This window comes from Zingiber officinale, chromosome 7A (genome assembly GCF_018446385.1).
Source record: "Zingiber officinale cultivar Zhangliang chromosome 7A, Zo_v1.1, whole genome shotgun sequence".
In the NCBI taxonomy this organism is placed as follows: Eukaryota; Viridiplantae; Streptophyta; class Magnoliopsida; order Zingiberales; family Zingiberaceae; genus Zingiber; species Zingiber officinale.
In genome coordinates this window covers 17,920,699-17,944,522 of record NC_055998.1, presented here as the reverse complement: position 1 = coordinate 17,944,522, position 23,824 = coordinate 17,920,699, and the positions used below count along the sequence as shown (strand labels likewise).

Below are 23,824 nucleotides of genomic sequence, written 5' to 3'. Positions count from 1 at the left end.
AATAAACTAGATTATGTGTAACAAGAAAAATTGTAAATAGTATACGATATGGCCATGTAAAAAGAATAATTGGAAACAAAACATAAATGTGAAATTCCTTAAACATTCTAATAAAAGCCCTAATTCTAATAAAAGTCATATTTACCAACGATATGAATCATCCATGTCATAGCAACGGTAAATAAAATTATAAGCATTATTTTGAAGCTAAGTACATGTATCGTAACTATGATACAACCTAATATAATTGGCACATCATATAGAGAGAAAAAGAGAGAGATCTTGTGAAGTATGGTATTAGGGTTCAAATTTTCTCACTTAGTTAACTTTATTTTTCATTTTAATTTGCTGAATTTATAGTTTTGTCTTTGGTTGGTATTTAATGTAAACTAAAGGATGTTTAAAATAATTGTTCCTTTCATTGTGTTAACTAGTTGACAATTTCATATGAATAACTTTAGCACATTTTTAACAACTCTTTGCAAAATATTAAGGTAGGAGGATGCATCGTTATCTAGTAAAGAATTTTAGAATAGTGTGATGTAATTCTAGATGAAATATAGAACTTTTATGTATCTATATAGTTTTGAGACTGTACATAGATCAAATTCAGAACTTTTATGCATCATTATCATTGAAGACAAAACAAGAAAGAGCAACTTATCAAAAGAAGGAACACAATTAAACAACTATTTAAAGCTAACTTTAACATAATTATTTAAAGTTAACTTTATATAATTAAACAACTATAACATAATTATTTAAAGCTAACTGTATATATAGATCAGTAAATGCATATTAATGAACTTAGGAATACCGAAAAGAGGTGAACAAATACAGTTGTCTTCAACTACAGTGAGATCACACCAAATTGAGACCTGCACAAACAACATTATCAAATCAGGACAAAAATAAAGTTAGAGTATTAGAGACTTCATTCATATTGCCTAGTTAGAGACTCCAAACGAACCTCTGGATTAGTAGCTCGAGAATCTCTATCAAAGTGCCTTCCTCTTTTTGTTCCTTTCTTCTTTTTATCTTTTTTACCCAAATCATTGGATTCATGTGCCAAAGTATGAGAACCATTTGATATTATAGATTGCTCCAAATTTATGCATTTCAGATATAGAGTTTGCCAGACAAACATTTTCCTTCTTTGAATTACAATACAAGCATAACTCAAGTAAATAACAGAATATGAAACATAATTGAAACAGAGTAAAATTGAGTTCACATTTTCAAAGAATCAACAAAGCTCCTACAACAATATGTTATTTATTGCTTCCATGTACCACATGAACCCAGCCAAACAATAAACCAATTAAACAACGAATAAAATACAACTGAACCCCACAACTTACCTTGAACCTTCTGCACCTTCTTCCTGACCTATCCTTACAACCTTCACAATGTATACGGACTATAAGAACACATGTCTGCAATTGAAAACATGTACTGATTAATACGCATGAAAGTCAATATTTTCTACAAATAATTCAATTCTCATTTCATTAAAAAATATAGAAACTAAAAATTAAAAACATATTATTGAAGAAATCACAATGAAATCCTGAACAATGTACTTGGTGTTGATTTCTTAGCAAAGATTTGGATATACCATTTTGATTAGTCATCTCGTCAAAGAGTCTCTGAGTTATCTGAAACGATTCTTAATAAATAAATGGCAAATCTAAAATCATTTAACTGAGCTCTTACTAGTTTCTAGAACTAAAACCCTCATCAACGATCTCTAACCCTTGCAGAATCGAGGACAAATAAAACTAACCTTATTCATTGGCTTTGTAGGATCGAGGAGTTATCTTGGATAGCCATAAACCAGGGAAACAATACTGCAGAGGCAAATCAAGCATAAGAGAAGGCGCATATCAATGGTAAAGAGCAGAAAAGAGATCAATCCTAAGTCAAGTGCGAGAAATCAAACCAAATTTAGGAAAACAAGCATGTTTTTATAGGAAACTTACATCAAGATGCTGCTGCATGATCTTGGGCTTCTTCTTCAGCTGCAGAGGGAGACGGCGGTTAGCCACGGCAAGGCCCACGCCGGCGGCCAGACGCCGGCCAGCCAGCGCCTGGCAGTGTCCAGCCACACGCCGCCGGGCAGGCAGCGCCTAGCGGCGGCCAGCACGCGCCGGAGAGAGGGAGATCCGAGAGAGGGAGATTCGAGAGCAGTGGGCTTACCAATCGAAACCTTCCACGGCCGGAGATCAAGCGGTCGTCGCATATCACGCCGCCATCGTCGGTTGGAGATGTGGCCGAAACCCTGGAAATCACAGGTTGGAAGGGGAACGGGGGAGAAAGAAATGGGGAAGAAAACAAGAATCGGAATGGGATATAGACATAGGGTTATTAGCATCAAAAATTTTTTGTTCCCAATTTCGACCCTAATCTGGGACGAATCCTGGATTCGTCCCAAAATCTGGGACGAATCCTGGATTCGTCCCAGAATTTATTTTTTTTTTAATAAAAAAGGGAAAAAATCAAAAGGAATAAATACAGACCTAGAGACATCGGAATTTAATGAAACAAGTTTCTATGCGTTCGTATCATTGTCCTGATCGTAAATCTATCAATAAAAATATTTTTTACCAAATATATATATATTTGGAATTTTTTAATCCCAATTTGACCTTATTTGGTGTTAAAAATTCAAATTACTGAAAATAATAATTAAAAATTATGGATGATGACGTATTTACGATTAGCTCAATGATACGAATGCATAGAAACATGTTTCATCAAATTCCGAGGTCTCTAGGTCCATATTTAAGCCTTACATGTTTCATTTTAATTATTTAAAAATAATTTTAGGTTTGGGACGAATTCTGGATTCGTCCCAAATTTTGGGACGAATTCTGGATTCGTCCCAAATTTTGGGACGAATCCAGAGATTCATCCCAAAAATTTAATCATTTTTTTAAAAAATAAACAAACTTGGACGGCTTAAATACGGACCTAGAGACATCGGAATTTGATGAAACAAGTTTCTATGTGCTCGTCTCATTGTCATGATCATAAATCTATCAATAAAAATATATTTTACCAAATATATATATATTTGGAATTTTTTAATCCCAATTTGACCTAATTTGGTGTTAAAAATTCAAATCACTGAAAATAATAATTAAAAATTATGGATGATGACGTATTTACGATCAGCTCAACGATACGGATGCATAGAAACTTATTTCATCAAATTCCGAGGTATCTAGGTCCTTATTTAAGTTTTCGGACACTAATTTACAAACGTTCAGTACACAACACATTTTTAGTTAGTATCAATCTATAGATGTTTTAAAAAATATCTACATAGAGACATCGGAATTTGATGAAACAAGTTTCTATGTGCTCGCCTCATTGTCATGATCATAAATCTATCAATAAAAATATTTTTTACCAAATATATATATATTTGGAATTTTTTAATCCTAATTTGACCTAATTTGGTGTTAAAAATTCAAATTACTGAAAATAATAATTAAAAATTATGGATGATGACGTATTTACGATCAGCTCAACGATACGAATGCATAGAAACTTGTTTCATCAAATTCCGAGGCCTCTAGGTCCATATTTAAGCCTTACATGTTTCATTTTAATTATTTAAAAATAATTTTAGGTTTGGGACGAATTCTGGATTCGTCCCAAAATTTGGGACGAATCCAGAATTCGTCCCAAAAATTTAATCATTTTTTTAAAAAATAAACAAACTTGGACGACTTAAATACGGACCTAGAGACATCGGAATTTGATGAAATAAGTTTCTATATGCTCATCTCATTGTCATGATCATAAATCTATCAATAAAAATATTTTTTACCAAATATATATATATTTGGAATTTTTTTAATCCCAATTTGACCTAATTTGGTGTTAAAAATTCAAATTACTGAAAATAATAATTAAAAATTATGGATGATGACGTATTTACGATCAGCTCAACGATACGAATACATAGAAACTTGTTTCATCAAATTCCGAGGTCTCTAGGTCCATATTTGAGCCTTACATGTTTCATTTTAATTATTTAAAAATAATTTTAGGTTTGGGACGAATTCTGGATTCGTCCCAAATTTTGGGACGAATCCAGGAATTCGTCCCAAAAATTTAATCATTTTATTAAAAAATAAACAAACTTGGACGGCTTAAATACGGACCTAGAGACATCGGAATTTGATGAAACAAGTTTCTATGTGCTCGTCTCATTGTCATGATCATAAATCTATCAATAAAAATATTTTTTAACAAATATATATATATTTGGAATTTTTTAATCCCAATTTGACCTTATTTGGTGTTAAAAATTCAAATTACTGAAAATAATAATTAAAAATTATGGATGATGACGTATTTACGATTAGCTCAACGATACGAATGCATAGAAACTTGTTTCATCAAATTCCGAGGTCTCTAGGTCCATATTTAAGCCTTACATGTTTCATTTTAATTATTTAAAAATAATTTTAGGTTTGGGACGAATTCTGGATTCGTCCCAAATTTTGGGACGAATCCAGGAATTCGTCCCAAAGTTTGGGACGAATCTCTGGATTCGTCCCAAAGTTTGGGACGAATCTCTGGATTCGTCCCAAAATTTGGGACGAATCCAGAGATTCGTCCCAAAAATTTAATCATTTTTTTAAAAAATAAACAAACTTGGACGGCTTAAATACGGACCTAGAGACATCAGAATTTGATGAAAAAAGTTTCTATGTGCTCGTCTCATTGTCATGATCATAAATCTATCAATAAAAATATTTTTTACCAAATATATATATATTTGGAATTTTTTAATCCCAATTTGACCTAATTTGGTGTTAAAAATTCAAATCACTGAAAATAATAATTAAAAATTATGGATGATGATGTATTTACGATCAGCTCAATGATACGGATGCATAGAAACTTGTTTCATCAAATTCCGAGGTCTCTAGGTCCTTATTTAAGTTTTCGGATACTAATTTACAAACGTTCAGTACACAACACATTTTTATTTAGTATCAATCTATAGATGTTTTAAAAAATATCTACATAGAGATATCGGAATTTGATGAAACAAGTTTCTATGTGCTCGCCTCATTGTCATGATCATAAATCTATCAATAAAAATATTTTTTACCAAATATATATATATATATGGAATTTTTTAATCCTAATTTGACCTAATTTGGTGTTAAAAATTCAAATTACTGAAAATAATAATTAAAAATTATGGATGATGACGTATTTACGATCAGCTCAACGATACGAATGCATAGAAACTTGTTTCATCAAATTCCGAGGTCTCTAGGTCCATATTTAAGCCTTACATGTTTCATTTTAATTATTTAAAAATAATTTTAGGTTTGGGACGAATTCTGGATTCGTCCCAAATTTTGGGACGAATCCAGGAATTCGTCCCAAAATTTGGGACGAATCCAGAATTCGTCCCAAAAATTTAATCATTTTATTAAAAAATAAACAAACTTGGACGGCTTAAATACGGACCTAGAGACATCGGAATTTGATGAAACAAGTTTCTATGTGCTCGTCTCATTGTCATGATCATAAATCTATCAATAAAAATATTTTTTAACAAATATATATATATTTGGAATTTTTTAATCCCAATTTGACCTTATTTGGTGTTAAAAATTCAAATTACTGAAAATAATAATTAAAAATTATGGATGATGACGTATTTACGATTAGCTCAACGATACCAATGCATAGAAACTTGTTTCATCAAATTCCGAGGTCTCTAGGTCCATATTTAAGCCTTACATGTTTCATTTTAATTATTTAAAAATAATTTTAGGTTTGGGACGAATTCTGGATTCGTCCCAAAGTTTGGGACGAATCTCTGGATTCGTCCAAAAATTTGGGACGAATCCAGAGATTCGTCCCAAAAATTTAATCATTTTTTTAAAAAATAAACAAACTTGGACGGTTTAAATACGGACCTAGAGACATCGGAATTTGATGAAACAAGTTTCTATGTGCTCGTCTCATTGTCATGATCATAAATCTATCAATAAAAATATTTTTTACCAAATATATATATATTTGGAATTTTTTAATCCCAATTTGACCTAATTTGGTGTTAAAAATTCAAATCACTGAAAATAATAATTAAAAATTAAGGATGATGATGTATTTACGATCAGCTCAACGATACGGATGCATTGAAACTTGTTTCATCAAATTCCGAGGTCTCTAGGTCCTTATTTAAGTTTTCGGACACTAATTTACAAACGTTCAGTACACATCACATTTTTAGTTAGTATCAATCTATAGATGTTTTAAAAAATATCTACATAGAGATATCAGAATTTGATGAAACAAGTTTCTATGTGCTCGCCTCATTGTCATGATCATAAATCTATCAATAAAAATATTTTTTACCAAATATATATATATTTGGAATTTTTTAATCCCAATTTGACCTAATTTGGTGTTAAAAATTCAAATCACTGAAAATAATAATTAAAAATTATGGATGATGATGTATTTAGGATCAGCTCAACGATACGGATGCATAGAAACTTGTTTCATCAAATTCCGAGGTCTCTAGGTCCTTATTTAAGTTTTCGGACACTAATTTACAAACGTTCAGTACACAACACATTTTTAGTTAGTATCAATCTATAGATGTTTTAAAAAATATCTACATAGAGATATCGAAATTTGATGAAACAAGTTTCTATGTGCTCCCCTCATTGTCACGATCATAAATCTATCAATAAAAATATTTTTTACCAAATATATATATATTTGGAATTTTTTAATCCTAATTTGACCTAATTTGGTGTTAAAAATTCAAATTACTGAAAATAATAATTAAAAATTATGGATGATGACGTATTTACGATCAGCTCAACGATACGAATGCATAGAAACTTGTTTCATCAAATTCTGAGGTCTCTAGGTCCATATTTAAGCCTTACATGTTTCATTTTAATTATTTAAAAATAATTTTAGGTTTGGGACGAATTCTGGATTCGTCCCAAATTTTGGGACGAATCCAGGAATTCGTCCCAAAATTTGGGACGAATCCAGAATTCGTCCCAAAAATTTAATCATTTTTTTAAAAAATAAACAAACTTGGACGACTTAATTACGGACCTAGAGACATCGGAATTTGATGAAATAAGTTTCTATGTGCTCGTCTCATTGTCATGATCATAAATCTATCAATAAAAATATTTTTTACCAAATATATATATATTTGGAATTTTTTTATTCCCAATTTGACCTAATTTGGTGTTAAAAATTCAAATCACTGAAAATAATAATTAAAAATTATTGATGATGACGTATTTATGATCAGCTCAATGATACGAATGCATAGAAACTTGTTTCATCAAATTCCGAGGTCTCTAGGTCCATATTTAAGCCTTACGTGTTTCATTTTATTTATTTAAAAATATTTTTAGGTTTGGGACGAATTCTGGATTCGTCCCAAAGTTTGGGACGAATCTCTGGATTCGTCCAAAAATTTGGGACGAATCCAGAGATTCGTCCCAAAAATTTAATCTTTTTTTTAAAAAATAAACAAACTTGGACGGTTTAAATACGGACCTAGAGACATCGGAATTTGATGAAACAAGTTTCTATGTGCTCGTCTCATTGTCATGATCATAAATCTATCAATAAAAATATTTTTTACCAAATATATATATATATTTGGAATTTTTTAATCCCAATTTGACCTAATTTGGTGTTAAAAATTCAAATCACTGAAAATAATAATTAAAAATTAAGGATGATGATGTATTTACGATCAGCTCAATGATACGGATGCATTGAAACTTGTTTCATCAAATTCCGAGGTCTCTAGGTCCTTATTTAAGTTTTCGGACACTAATTTACAAACGTTCAGTACACATCACATTTTTAGTTAGTATCAATCTATAGATGTTTTAAAAAATATCTACATAGAGATATCGGAATTTGATGAAACAAGTTTCTATGTGCTCGCCTCATTGTCATGATCATAAATCTATCAATAAAAATATTTTTTACCAAATATATATATATTTGGAATTTTTTAATCCCAATTTGACCTAATTTGGTGTTAAAAATTCAAATCACTGAAAATAATAATTAAAAATTATGGATGATGATGTATTTACGATCAGCTCAATGATACGGATGCATAGAAACTTGTTTCATCAAATTCCGAGGTCTCTAGGTCCTTATTTAAGTTTTCGGACACTAATTTACAAACGTTCAGTACACAACACATTTTTAGTTAGTATCAATCTATAGATGTTTTAAAAAATATCTACATAGAGATATCGAAATTTGATGAAACAAGTTTCTATGTGCTCCCCTCATTGTCATGATCATAAATCTATCAATAAAAATATTTTTTACCAAATATATATATATTTGGAATTTTTTAATCCTAATTTGACCTAATTTGGTATTAAAAATTCAAATTACTGAAAATAATAATTAAAAATTATGGATGATGACGTATTTACGATCAGCTCAACGATACGAATGCATAGAAACTTGTTTCATCAAATTCCGAGGTCTCTAGGTCCATATTTAAGCCTTACATGTTTCATTTTAATTATTTAAAAATAATTTTAGGTTTGGGACGAATTCTGGATTCGTCCCAAATTTTGGGACGAATCCCTGAATTCGTCCCAAAATTTGGGACGAATCCAGAATTCGTCCCAAAAATTTAATCATTTTTTTAAAATATAAACAAACTTGGACGACTTAATTACGGACCTAGAGACATCGGAATTTGATGAAATAAGTTTCTATGTGCTCGTCTCATTGTCATGATCATAAATCTATCAATAAAAATATTTTTTACCAAATATATATATATTTGGAATTTTTTTATTCCCAATTTGACCTAATTTGGTGTTAAAAATTCAAATCACTGAAAATAATAATTAAAAATTATGGATGATGACGTATTTATGATCAGCTCAACGATACGAATGCATAGAAACTTGTTTCATCAAATTCCGAGGTCTCTAGGTCCATATTTAAGCCTTACGTGTTTCATTTTATTTATTTAAAAATATTTTTAGGTTTGGGACGAATCCTAGATTCGTCCCAAATTTTGGGACGAATCCTAGATTCGTCCCAGAATTTGGGATGAATTTTCGATTCGTTCCTAAATTTGGGACAAATCCAATATTTATCCCTAAATTTGGGTCAAATTATTTTTTCGTTCCAGATTTGGGGACGAATTTAGCAACGAATTATTTTTATGTTGCAAACTTGAAACGAAATTTTTTTGTTGCAAGTTTTGTTGGTTATTTGGGTCGAAATTTATTTTCGACCCTAAATTTGTTCCAATTTTGGGACGAATTTTTTTCGTTCCAAACGTTTGTCCCCAAAGTTGTATTTTTTTGTAGTGCGATTTAGTCTATTAAATCACTTGATAATATTAATAATGACGTGAATTAGAAAGACTTCTTTGGTTCCTTAAAACCATTGGAGTTATTTTTTTTTTTATAAAAGTAAATTTTAAGATGAAAAACATTTTTAATACTAACTTTAAGTGCATAATAACAAGGAAAATAATTTTTAAATCCTTTATATTTTTAGAGAAAATTTTATCATACCATTTGAAATTTTATCATTTTTACACTACGCAATTTTTACTATTATCTTTCATTCTACACTTGATAAGTATTATTGAAATATTTTTAAATTTTACTATAATTATTTTAAGATCAAATTGCCTTTAAATTCTTGCATGCAAATTCAATTTCCTTTTCGGTCCTGTATTAAAAAAAAATTATTTTACTCCTTGCATATAAACCATTTTTTACTTCAACTTCTTCAACTTCCTTTAAACTCTCTAATGTATACTGATTTATCTAATTATAATTATACTTTTTAGATAAAAAGTATAAAATGAGATATAATTCCTTTAAAATTTAATACCAGAATCTAATATATTTTTTATTAATTGGATAACTCCAATTAATTCAAAATAGATTGACAATCTCGATTGATTTTTCATTAGGGAACAAAAGCTCTCATTAGTTTTTATAGGTACAAAAAATTCAAAATGAGATATATATATTTTTTTAATTCAGTATAATATAACTATAATCGAGTATATTTTTTATCCAATTGAACACGATTTTTTTCCGCCTACCAATATATTGAGAGTCATACCAATCGATTGACTAGTTATTTTTTAATTAAATAACTCAAGCTATGTTGAGCTGATCAACTAGTTAGCCAACTAGGTGGTTGATTAATTAGACAATTGAATCAAAGTTTAATTTATATATTTATGCATATTAACAAGATAGTTACTTGGGCTACTAAGTTGATTTCCTTTGTTATACGATGATTTGAAGAGAACTAATTAACATATTGTTAATGATTGGAGTAATTAACAGATTTATGAATTTATTGATTAATGATTAATTAATGATAGATAATTAATTAAAGGTCAATTTAGATTTAACTAAGTTAGTTTAATTAACTTAGTAGTTAACTGAATTATTAATAGGAGTACTCTAGTACTTAGACTAGATTTATATCCAATATTTGTAGGAGTTGAGCTCAATGCAAACCTTGGACTTGAAGATGGTTAAGACGATCTACATTTGAGGCAGGTACTTCTTACTTTGACTCTCTTTAGTTCTTTGGAACTTGGTGCATGAGCTATTTTTTGGATAATGACTACTTTACCTTGACTCCACTCGTAATATTTCCTGTGCTTGATACTTCTACTCAAACCTTTGAGATATTCATTTCTATATCCATATAGTCTCTTGTTGCCATCTATGATGTGTAGCAGATATTAGATACCAACCTTGTATGCTTTGATTGTTGTTTATTTATGTACCATATTGAGCATGCTGGCTTCATGTAGTATACTTGATTCCTGTTTATATGTATATGATGAATGTTGTATTTTACGCATCATATCGTTACATGTATGTCAACGACGAATTATCCCTTGCGGTCGAGAGAGTCGTTGACCAGAGCCACACGCTTGGCCACTCGAGAGAGTGATAGCTGGAGCAGATGTTGCTTGTCCTATCGTGCCCCCACTCGGTCGTTCATGAGTAGAGGAAGCTGGAGTTGCGAGCAACAGGGACCCCCGTCGCAGATGTAGCTAGTTAGCTACTATGCAACTACCCACTCGGCCACTTGAGAGAGTGGTAGCTGGAGTGTTGAACAGTTTATCACTGGCCCGACCTCTCGACCATATAGGGGTCATGGAGCAGAGGGGTGGGTAGGAGTGACCATCAGTGCATACGCTTTTATTATTGTTATATATACCTATGTTGTTGATTTCTTATGTTTACAGTTGTTCATTTTTCCATGTAATACTTTTATACTTGTTGAACTATATATGTGTTGATCACATGTTGCTTGACTCTGGTTTACTTATTGATAGAATGTCTTTACCTCACATGTTACCTTCGTAGTGATGAACAGTTCAGTAGTCGATTGTTATTACTCTTGATCTTCTATTACCTAGCCTAGGATATCATTTCAGGTATAAGCATATATTATGGTTTTATTTTAGTATATGTTATTTACCTTATGAGACTATATACTGCTGACTCACTCTCCATTTGTATATTATGTTCATGCACTATCTTTCCTTTACCTGCTGAGTCCCATCACTCACCACCCTCATAAACTGGTTTTTCTTTCACCAGGTAGCAGGTAGATGAATCAAGGATGCTTGGAGAGTCCTAGTTGCCAATTTCGTATCACATTCGAGGATAGTTTTCTTTTCAGTCTTATTTCTGTTTGAGTGGTATAGTTCTTTCGTGAGTTTGCGTTGTAACTAGTTGATGTGGATTTTGGAGTCTAGTCTGGTGATTGCAGGTATTTTGGGTAATTATTTTGTTGGGTTTACATTCATATATTTTTTTGTCATTTCCGTTGTGTTTACTTTCAGCCGTGTGGGCTCCTTATAAACTGCATGGTTGTGTTTACTTTCAGCCATGTGGGATGCTTATAAACTATGTGGTTGTATTTACTTTCAGTCGTATGGGCTGCTTATAAACTGCGTGGTTATGCTTACATCCAACTGTGTGAGCTGTTGAATATGTTCATATGTTGAGTGTGGATGTATATTGGTTCCAATTGTCACTGTTACAAGGGAGGTGCTATCCGATTTTCGATTGGACACCCTTACCCTCGGGCGCGTGACATGGATTCTTGGTTAAGTTAATTCAATTTATATTATCAATTGAAATTTTTGTGTTTCTATATTCTAGTTGATAGTCCTTTAAAGTATGCATCATCTATAATAGTTGAGATGCACATTCCCCTAGGGCTATGTACTCAGCTTCAGTAGTGGATAAAGCAACACAGTGTTGCTTTCTGCTTGACCTACTTACTAGGCAATGACCTAGAAATTGACAGCGACCAATTGTGCTTTTTCTATCTAGTTTGCACCCGACATAGTCTGACTCAGAATAGCCAATTAGGTCAAAAGTACAAGTTCTAGGGTACTAAAGTCCTACATTTAGGGTTCCTTTAATATACCTAAGTAATCTTTTAAAATTTATTAGGTGTGACTCTTTTGCACAAGATTTGTATCTTGCACACATATCTACTGCAAATAGGATGTCTGGTTGACTTGTTGTTAGTTACAGTAGACTTCCTATCGCACTCTTATTGTATTTCAAGTCTACTGATTTTCCTTCTAAGTCAGAGTCTATTTTAATGTTAGTAGCCATTGGAGTATTTATATTTTTTGAATTTTCCATTCTAAATTTTCTAATTAACTCCTTAGCATATTTTGTTTGAAATAAAAAAAAATACCATATTTGGTTTGTTTAACTTGTAGGCCTAAGAAAAAGTTTAGTTCTCGTACTAGGCTCATTTCAAATTCACTTTCCATTAACTTGGTAAATTCTTTTAAAAATTTAGTGTTCGTTGAACCAAAAATTATATCATCTACGTAAATTTGGGCTATAAAAATATCTTTTTCTAGAGTTTTTACAAATAAGGTTTGATCTATTTGATCTTGTTTAAATCCTTTAGATATTAGATAATATGATAGTCATTCATACCAAGCACTAGGTGATTGTTTTAGTCTATATAGAGCCTTTTTTTAACCTAAAAACATGATTTGGGTGGTCCAAATCCTCAAATCCTGGGGGTTGACTTACATATACTTCTTCCTTAATAAACTCATTTAAGAAAGCTGACTTTACATCCATTTGGTATAACTTGAATCCTTTATGTGCTGCATAGGCCAGCAACATTCTAATAGATTCAAGTCTGGTTATGAGTGCATAGGTTTCATCTTAGTCTAACCCTTCTACTTGGCTGAACCCTTTTGATCATTTCACTTTGATCATCCAATTTATTCCTAAATACCCATTTAGTGTCAACTATGGTTTTATTTATGGGTTTAGGTACTAATTCCCAGACCTAGTTTCTTTCAAATTAGGCTAACTCCTCTTGCATTGCTAATGCCTAGTCTGGGTCAGGTAGGGCTTCTTTTATAGTTTTGGGTTCAATTTTATAAATGAGGGCTATTTGACTTAGTTTTCTATAAGATGACCTAATCCGAACTCCTAAGGTTGGATCACCCAAAATTTTGTCAGATGGATGATTAGTAATTGTTCTTGATGATCTTATGTTAGTGTCAATGATTGGTGGTTCTTGTAATTGACTATATTTAATTTGAACATTTTCGTCATCTTCTATGTTTGTTGTATTAATATTTTCAGTGTTTTGATTAATATTCTCATTTATTGAGTTAGGTGAGTTATCTTTTTCATTAAAAACCACATTAATTATTTTTTCAACTTTTAGGGTATTTTTGTTATAAACTCTATAAGCCCTACTAATTGTGGAATACCCTAAAAAATTCCTGGGATTGATTTTGATGTGAATTTTCCAAAGTAATCCTTAGTGTTTAAAATATACACTTTACACCCAAACATATTTAAATAGTTTAAGTTGAGAATTTTATTATAATATATTTCATATGGAAATTTATTATGAATTTTATTGATTAAAATTCTATTTTGAATGTAACAGGCTGTATTAATTGCTTCAGCCCAAAAATGATTATTTAATGTATATTCATTTAACATGGTTCTAGCAACTTCTTGTAGGGTTCTATTTTTCTGTTTTACTAAACTATTTTGTTGGGGGTTCTAGGGCATGAGTATTCATGTTTATATCCATTAATCTCACAAAATTCAATAAATTTGAGGTTTTCAAATCCCCCCCCATTATCACTTCTAATTCTTTTAATTTTAGTATCTTTTTCATTTTCTACTAAGTTACAAAAGGTCTTAATGTCACGCCCCGGGAAAGTCTCTGTCCGAAGAAATTTCGGCAGCACCTCCTCTGTACGGGTGGCAATCTGAAGCATTTCTACAGACATAATATACATCAGCCACATGCGGCTGGAATATATACACAACCACGCAGTTAATAATCTCAGCCTACACGGCTGGACAAATATAACAACAACCACGCAGTTATATATATTTTTATCAGTCCACTCGGCTGAAATCAAAACCAACACAGCGGAAAAACATAAATACAAACTCATACAAAACAAAACAAAACACTGCTAGCCGGCTAGGCTTACACTACACAACAACATAACACTCCGGAAACAAAACCGGAACACAAAGCCAAATACACACATTCATCTATCAAAATACAATTAAACAAAAACGGAGACAGGTCTTCTGATGTGACGTGGGGGTCGGCAGGTAGGATACTCCAAGCGACTCCATAAACAACCTGGTACCTAAAAATAGTGTCCACGGCGGTGAGTTCAACAACTCAGCGAATACCAATAGACATGCCTAGTAAGATATATCTAACAGCAATAAACATGGAATACAGCTTCCTAATCATATATAGGAAAAATGCAAAACTGAAAGGTAACTGAGGAAGCTGTAGTCACCAGGAACTCCTATCCAGAACAAAAGGGTCGTCAAACCGAGAGTGTCATAAGTCCTGTATGCATGTCAAACATATGCATCCAACCAAATGCAGCAAATAAATGCAGCAAACACATGCAATAAATGCATCAATGCGTATGATGCCAATGACATGTCCTGGTCACCCCTACTCTCCAGTTAGCCGTCTCACACATGATGGTGAGACCGAGTGGGTAGGGCTGTGGCAACCGTGCACTCTACCATCACTACTCTTGATGAGTGACCGAGTGGACGGGATGTTGTCAGAGTACACCTATCCTCCTTACCCAAATCATAAATGGGGGAGCTCAATGCTCTCATCTCCCAGTATAGGATGACGGGGAGGGATCCTTGTCCTACTACATGTTGGTGCGGTTAGCACTAACGATTTAACCCAGGTTTTGATGAATGACAAATCAGGTTAAGTTAGTCTGTTGTTGTCTAACACTCTGATCGAGTGTGCAGGAGAAGTCCAGACAGGTCGACGGGCTGACCGGATGTCGGGCATGAAGCCCAGCTAGGTCGACGGGCTGACCGGATAGCTGGCGAGAAGTCCAAGCGGGTCGACGGGCTGACCGGACGCTTGGCGAGAAGTCCAGACGGGTCGAAGGGCTGACCGGACGTCTGGCAGGCGAGTAAAGGTAAGTCACTAGAAGGGAGTGTCTGTGAGGACGCGTTCCCGGGAAGGGAACATTAGGCGTCGATCCAGCTCAGATCCATTTCGGATATCTAAGTCGAGATCGTGACTAGATTCCGGTCTCGGAAAGACGGAATCTAAGTCATACTTTTTCATGTCAAACTCATGAACTGTGCTAACACTTTGTTTTGCAGGAAATTTATTATACTTGCCTCGGACTAACCTTGTCTTGCAGGAGAATAACCTGTTCTAGAGAAAGGTGGTTCGGGCGCCCGGAGGGGATCCGGGCGCCCGGAGGGGATCCGGGCGCCCGGAGGTCCGGGCGCCCAGAAGGGATCCGGGCGCCCGGGAGGCAAGTTTTATCCTGATTGCGCGTCGCCACGTGGAGCTCACTGGTTGGACTTGCCAGGTCTCACCAGGGTGCCTGGAAGGGATCCGGGGCGCCCTGAGCTTCATATAAAAGAACGGGCAAGGCTAGAGCTTCGAAATGAACTTAGAATCCAAGATCTGCTGCTCTGTGCTCTTGCGACGCCACGAAAAGCTCTCCGACTCAGTGCTGGTTTTGTTTTAATTCTATTGTCGGTATTTTCTTTATCTGTCAATTCTTGTACTTAACTCTGTAATATTCGAATTGATAGTGATTTCCCAACGAAAGTACTCACGGAGTACGGGCCTTCGAGTAGGAGTCGTCACAGGCTCCGAACGAAGTAAAATCAACTGTGTTCATTTACTTTTCTGCTACGTACTTTTACACTCGAGTTTTCGAATCGATATTCACCCCCCCCTCTATCGAACGATCACGGTCCTACAAGTGGTATCAGAGCAGGTACCGCTCTGATTTGGTGCAACCACCAATCAGGCAAAGGGGGGACTTTTTGAAAGAAAAATTAGATATCGTTTGTCTTTAAAATAAAACCTCCAAAACCACCAATCAGGCAAAGGTACGCCTTTCATTTTTTTTCCCTCCAAAACTATTTTTGAAAAATACATCGTCATCTCTTCACCATTGCTTAGTATTGACAAGATATTACATTTTCAAAAATTTGAAATAATATTTTTTTATTAATATTTTAATAATATTTTATTAGTTTTTTCGAAAATAGTGAAATATTTTTTTTTTTGGCACTGCTAATCCAAGACCAAGTCTTGGGATCTTTTGTTTGTTTCTCTGTGTGCAAGAAATTATGACTCTTCTAGAAGGACGGAACCCCTGCGAACCACCACCCTACGATCTTGAAGACTTCAACTACTGGAAGCGATTAATGGAATGCTTCTTAGGAAGTGTAGACATCGATTATATGCTAATTTTGAGGAAACCTTCTCAAAACTCGGAACTGAACAAAAAGGTAAGTAACATTCTTTGTAATGTTTTACCTAACAATATTTTATGCAGATTAGAAAAGTACAAGAATGCATATGAGCTGTGGACCCAGTTGATCAAGCTTCACGAGACACCGATGGAGCTAGAAGATCAAGTTAAAGTCAAATATGGACTCGAGTCAAATCCAACGGAGAAGCCTACTGAATTAGGGGTTGCGCTCAAGGTTAGTAATATTTATCAAAATACCCCTGCTAATAGTAGTTTAAATAATCAGCATGATGATAAGTATGAAACTATTTCAAGTATGATGCATGATAATCTAGATTTAAATGATTTAAATTCAAAATCACAAAATAATCTAGACTCTGATCAAGTCAATCAGGACTCTGATCAATGTGACATCAACCTTGACTTGGTCAAACAGAACAATGACCAAATCAATTCAAATAATTTAATTAATTCAGAAAATTTAAAATTAGATGAGCATTTAGACATAAATAAGTCAAACATTAAAATAAATTTGAATTTAAATGCTAAAAATGAGAAAATGGATAAAATCAATAAATACCTTGATAAAAAATATTTAATAATCAAGATAAAATCAGTCTAGAAAATGCTATCCAAAACAAAGATAATTTAATTAATAAAAAATTAAACTTTAAAGATAAAACTAATCTAATAAATTCAATTAACCATATCAATTTAGAAGACAAAGAAAATATAAGGATAAAATCAAACACTTCGATAAAATCAAAACGGAATTTAACAAACTTAAAATTAAATTTTAAAGATAACAAATTAAATAAAAATAATCTAGAAATTTCAAAATTAACAATTAATAAAAAGCTAAAAGATAAACCGTTAAGAAAATATAATTCAAACAGTTTAGTTAATTCAAATTTAAAAATAAATAAAAACTTAAACTTTAAAAATAAGCTATTAAAGAAAGATAATTTAATTAACCCAATAAAATTGAAATTGAAAGAAAATTCAAATATTAAATACACTCTCTTAAAGAAAGATAATTTGACCAATTTAATTAATTCAAAATTAAAAACTTAAATTTAAATTACAAACTAAACATTAAAACTTAACTAAAACCAACTCTAATTATACAAAAATCTTAAATTAATGGCCAATAATTCAGGGGGAGGCTCCAGAATAGCTGGCACCTCCAAAACTAACCTACCCGACAGGATAACCCTAACCAACCTACCCGACAGGGTAATTAGGACTAGTTAAAGAGGGTTCAAGTTTAACTTGAATCATGGTACTGGTGAAGTTTTTTGATGATAGTACGTTGGGGAAGCTTGGGCATCACATGTCTAGAAAGATATGGCTTCAATCTGGTGCATTTGGCCAAGTGGAACCGACCGAAGCTACCTTTAAATGGATCCTAACTAGTTAGACCAAGGTTTAGTACTAAGCTCCGTGGATAGGACTATTCGGAAAATCTCGAAAGGTTGATTACTTCTAATGACGTCCATGTGACTCACTAAGTTTAGAAGTTTATCCGAAGAATGCCTATTTGTTGAGACCAAAGCTAAACCTGAATCTAACACAAGTTAAACCAAACTCTGTAATAAACTCTAATTCATCTCACAAAATTATAGGATTCCCTGATTGATAATCTAGATCGGGTGAGATGAATAAGGATCAAAATAATTTTCAAATTAAATTAAAATTAATTCAATTTCAAATTTTAAATTGAATTTCAAATTAAAATTAAATTTCAAATTTCAAATTTAATTTCAAATTAAAATTAAATTTCAAATTTCAAATTAAATTAAAATTAATTAAAATTAAATTTTGAATTTCAAATTAAAATTAAATTTAGAATTAATTAAAAATTAAATTTCGAATTAAAACTAAATTAATTTTTAAAAAAAAAATTAATATTAAATTAACTTTAAAAATTATTTTAAAAATTAAATTAACTTTAAAAAATTATTTTGAAACAAAAAAATTAACTTTAAAAAAAAATATTTTTAAATTTAACTTTAAAATTTTTATATTTAACTTAAAAATTTTATTCTAAACTTAAAAATTATTTTAAAATTATTTTCAAATTTTTTTAAAAAATTACTTTAAAAACTCTTTTAAAAATCATTTTAAAAATTTTAAAAAATTATTTTAAACATTTTAAAAATTATTTTAAAACATTTTAAAAATTATTTTAAAAACTCTATTAAAAATCATTTTAAAAACTTTAAAAAAAAAATTTAAAATTATTTTTAAAACTCTTTTAAAAATCATTTTAAAAAACTTTAAAAAAATTTTAAAAAAATTATTTTAAAAACTCTTTTTAAAATCATTTTAAAAACTTTAAAAATTCTTTTAAAAAATTATTTTAAAACATTTTAAAAATTATTTTAAAAACTCTTTTAAAAAAAATCATTTTTTAAAAAAAACTTTAAAAAATTCTTTTAAAAATTATTTTAAAACATTTAAAAAATTATTTTAAAAACTCTTTTTAAAATCATTTTAAAAACTTTAAAAAATCTTTTAAAAAATTATTTTAAAACATTTTAAAAATTATTTCAAAACTCTTTTAAAAATCATTTTAAAAACTTTAAAAAATTATTTAAAAAAATTATTTTAAAACATTTTGAAAATTATTTTAAAAACTCTTTTAAAAATCATTTTAAAAACTTTAAAAAATTCTCTTAAAAAATTATTTTAAAACATTTTAAAAATTATTTTAAAAACGCTTTTAAAAAAAAATCATTTTAAAAAAAAACTTTAAAAAATTCTTTTAAAAATTATTTTAAAACATTTTAAAAATTATTTTAAAAACTCTTTTAAAAATCATTTTAAAAAACTTTAAAAAATTCTTTTAAAAATTTATTTTAAAACATTTTAAAAAATATTTTAAAAACTCTTTTAAAAATCATTTTAAAAAACTTTAAAAAATTCTTTTAAAAATTTATTTTAAAACATTTTAAAAATTATTTTAAAAACTCTTTTAAAAATCATTTTAAAAACTTTAAAAAATTCTTTTAAAAAATTATTTTAAAACACTGTAAAAATTATTTTAAAAACTCTTTAAAAAAAATCATTTTTTTTAAAAAAAAAACTTTAAAAAATTCTTTTAAAAATTATTTTTAAAACTCTTTTAAAAATCATTTTAAAAACTTTAAAAAATTCTTTTAAAAATTATTTTAAAACATTTTAAAAATTATTTTAAAACATTTTAAAAATTATTTTAAAATTCTTTTAAAAATCATTTTAAAAACTCTTTTAAAAAATTATTTTAAAACATTTTAAAAATTATTTAAAAAACTCTTTTAAAAATCATTTTAAAAACTTTAGAAAATTCTTTTAAAAATTTTTTTAAAACATTTTAAAAATTATTTTAAAACTCTTTTAAAAAGCGTTTTAAAAACTCTTTTAAAAAATTATTTTAAAACATTTGAAAAAATTATTTTAAAAACTCTTTTAAAAATCATTTTAAAAAATTTAAAAAATTCTTTTAAAAAGTATTTTAAAATATTTTAAAAATTATTTTAAAAACTCTTTTAAAAATCATTTTAAAAACTTTAAAAAAAATTTTTAAAAATTATTTTAAAAACTCTTATAAAAATCATTTTAAAAACTTTAAAAATTCTTTTAAAACCTTTTAAAAATTATTGTTATTTTAAAAATTATTTTAACATAAAAATTATTTTAACTTAAAAATTATTTTAACTTAAAAATTATTTTAATATAAAAATTATATTTTTAAAATTATTTTAACTTAAAAATTATTTCAAAAATTATTTTAAAAACTTTTAAAAATCATTTAAAAACTATTTTAAAAATCATTTTAAAACTATTTTAAAAATTATGTATCATTTTGAAAAATTCTTCTTATTTTTTCACTATAATAAAATTCTTTTAACTTAAAAAAATAGTAATAATAATAAATTATTTCTATAGACTATTTTCACTTTAAAAATTTTTATTTTGACTTTAAACTCATTTTTAATCTTAAAATCATTTTAACCTTAAAATTATTTTTTAATTTAACTTAACTGAAAATTAGATCTTAAATTAAAACTCATTAAAACTTAATTTAAACATTACTTTTCAACTTAATTTAACCTAACTGAAAATTAAAACTTAAAAATTTAACTTAAACTTAAAAATTAAACCTAAATTAATCACTGATATTAATTTTAATCTAAAATCAAAACTGAATTGAACGTATATTAATTGTCATTAAATAATTATAAAAATCATTTTAAAATCCTGTTAGAAATCCCTTAAAAATAATAATAATTATAATTCTTTTAAATTCATTTAAAACTTAGACACCTAACTTAAAAACTTAAATTCCGTTAACTTTAACTTTAAACTTAATTATGTAATTAATAAGTAGAGCTTAACTATTTAAGTTTTACTTTATTTGTGAACTAAGCTTGATTTGATTAGAACCTAGGTTTAACCTTAGTAAAAATATTAAAATTACTCTAAGTCATTTTTTTTATCAACCTTTAAAATATTAATTATTTTTTAAAACATAATTAAAGTTTAACTTAAATTGAACCTTACTTAACCTTGTTTAATAACGAGTTTAACTTCAAATTACTACCAACTTTAAACTAAGTTAATTCAACTTAAAAGGAAGTAAATGAAAAGTTAAATTATAACTAACACCTTCATCAATTAATACAAAATTTAGATTATATTAAATTATTAAATCAAGCAAAATTTAATCAATAAATTATTAATATTGATTAATTATTGAATTACTAACAACTTATCTTACTTAACATTACACTAAAGGTTAACTCATTTCAACTGAATCTAACGTTAATTACGTTTAGTCAAATTTAAACGAACAATTTTATAAAGATAATTATACAATCGTCTAAAACACTTAGGTACGAAAATATGTTACGGTTGTAAAATTTTATATTAAGGGGGAGTAATAAATAAGGAGGATTAATAAATTAAAGAAGTATCAAATTCAGGGGGAGGTTTTTAATTATCTCCTTAAGTGTTATTTTTTAATCTTCTCTTTAAAATCTCTCTATAAAATTCTACCTCAATTTTTTTTCTACTTTGAATATATTTAGCAAATATTTTCAAAATTTTATGTCAGGTTTAGGGGGAGAAATAAAACTAATTCAGTTTTTCAAATCGAATTTTAAACTTAATTTTGAAAATCAAAGTTTAAAAATCAATTTTCAAAATCAACCTGTTTAAAATTGTGAAAAATTTCTTAAATCAACTCACAATTGTTTGTTTTAAATCACAAACTTTTTATCCTTTTTACTTAGTCCTTGAAAATTGAACTTTTCTAGTATTTTAAACCACGGTTTTGAAACTAGTACTTTTCTAGTATTCTAGAAAACTGAACTTTTCTAGTATTTTTCAATCAGTTTTGAAAAATAATTTTTTCAAACTCAGTCTTGGAATTTTTGAAAACTTATTTGAAAAGCATTTCAAAATTGAAACCTGTTTTGAAAATTTAAAATTTGATCTTGAAATTTAGAACTTATACACTTGTGTTTGAAATTTTGTTTATCTAAACTTAGCTATTTTTCTAAAATCTAAAAGCTAATGCTTTAAACAAGTTTTCAAAAGTTTAAACTCCCCCAGATTATCTTAACATTTTTTTTACTGAAGTCTATGCTTACTTAATCCATGCTTATTTTTGATGAATGCCAAAGGGGGAGGGTTAGGTGGTTAAGTTAGCTAAACCAGAATTGAAAATACAAACTAACTTAAAAACCCTTTAAATGCTTGTTTTTTTCTTGCGTATGTTTTCACTAACTTAACCAGGTTGTCATTCCATCAAAAAGGGGAAGATTGTTGGTGCGGTTAGCACTAACGATTTAACCCAGGTTTTGATAAATGACAAATCAGGTTAAGTTAGTCTGTTATTGTCTAACACTCTGATCGAGTGTGCAGGAGAAGTCCAGACAGGTCGACGGGCTGACCGGATGTCGGGCACGAAGCCTAGCTAGGTCGACGGGCTGACCGGATAGCTGGCGAGAAGTCCAAGCGGGTCGACGGGCTGACCAGACGCTTGGCGAGAAGTCCAGACGGGTCGAAGGGCTGACCGGACGTCTGGCAGGCGAGTAAAGGTAAGTCACTAGAAGGGAGTGTCTGTGAGGACGCGTTCCCGGGAAGGGAACATTAGGCGTCGATCCGGCTCAGATCCATTTCGGATATCTAAGTCGAGATCGTGACTAGATTCCGGTCTCGGAAAGACGGAATCTAAGTCATACTTTTCATGTCAAACTCATGAACTGTGCTAACACTTTGTTTTGCAGGAAATTTATTATACTTGCCTCGGACTAACCTTGTCTTGCAGGAGAATGACCTGTTCTGGAGAAAGGTTGTCCGAGCGCCCGGAGGGGATCCGGGCGCCCGGAGGTCCGGGCGCCCAGAAGGGATCCGGGCACCCAGGAGGCAAGTTTTATCCTGATTGCGCGTCGCCACGTGGAGCTCACTGGTTGGACCTGCCAGGTCTCACCAGGGTGCCTGGAAGGGATCCGGGGCGCCCTGAGCTTCATATAAAAGAAGGGGCAAGGCTAGAGCTTCGAAATGAACTTAGAATCCAAGATCTGCTGCTCTGTGCTCTTGCGATGCCACGAAAAGCTCTCCGACTCAGTGCTGGTTTTGTTTTAATTCTATTGTCGGTATTTTCTTTATCTGTCAATTCTTGTACTTAACTCTGTAATATTCGAATTGATAGTGATTTCCCAACGAAAGTACTCACGGAGTACGGGCCTTCGAGTAGGAGTCGTCACAGGCTCTGAACGAAGTAAAATCAACTGTGTTCATTTACTTTTCCGCTACGTACTTTTACACTCGAGTTTTCGAATCGATATTCACCCCCTCTATCGAACGATCATGGTCCTACACTACAATGCTGCGTCACACTAACCCATGAGTGGACCAACGGAGCCCTTGACAGAGCACCTGCTGCAATACACCCTGCCTGAATATACCACTAACCCATGA

General features: G+C 30.4%; 1 long non-coding RNA gene across 1 annotated transcript; it reads right to left on the bottom strand.

Moving 5' to 3' along the window:
* Positions 1 to 814: 814 nt before the first annotated feature.
* Positions 815 to 2,040, bottom strand: LOC121999957. Its single transcript, XR_006116860.1, has 4 exons — positions 1,983 to 2,040; positions 1,787 to 1,850; positions 971 to 1,436; positions 815 to 878 (listed from the first exon to the last, which is right to left on the bottom strand). It is a non-coding gene; the product is annotated as an uncharacterized LOC121999957 (long non-coding RNA).
* Positions 2,041 to 23,824: the final 21,784 nt, after the last annotated feature.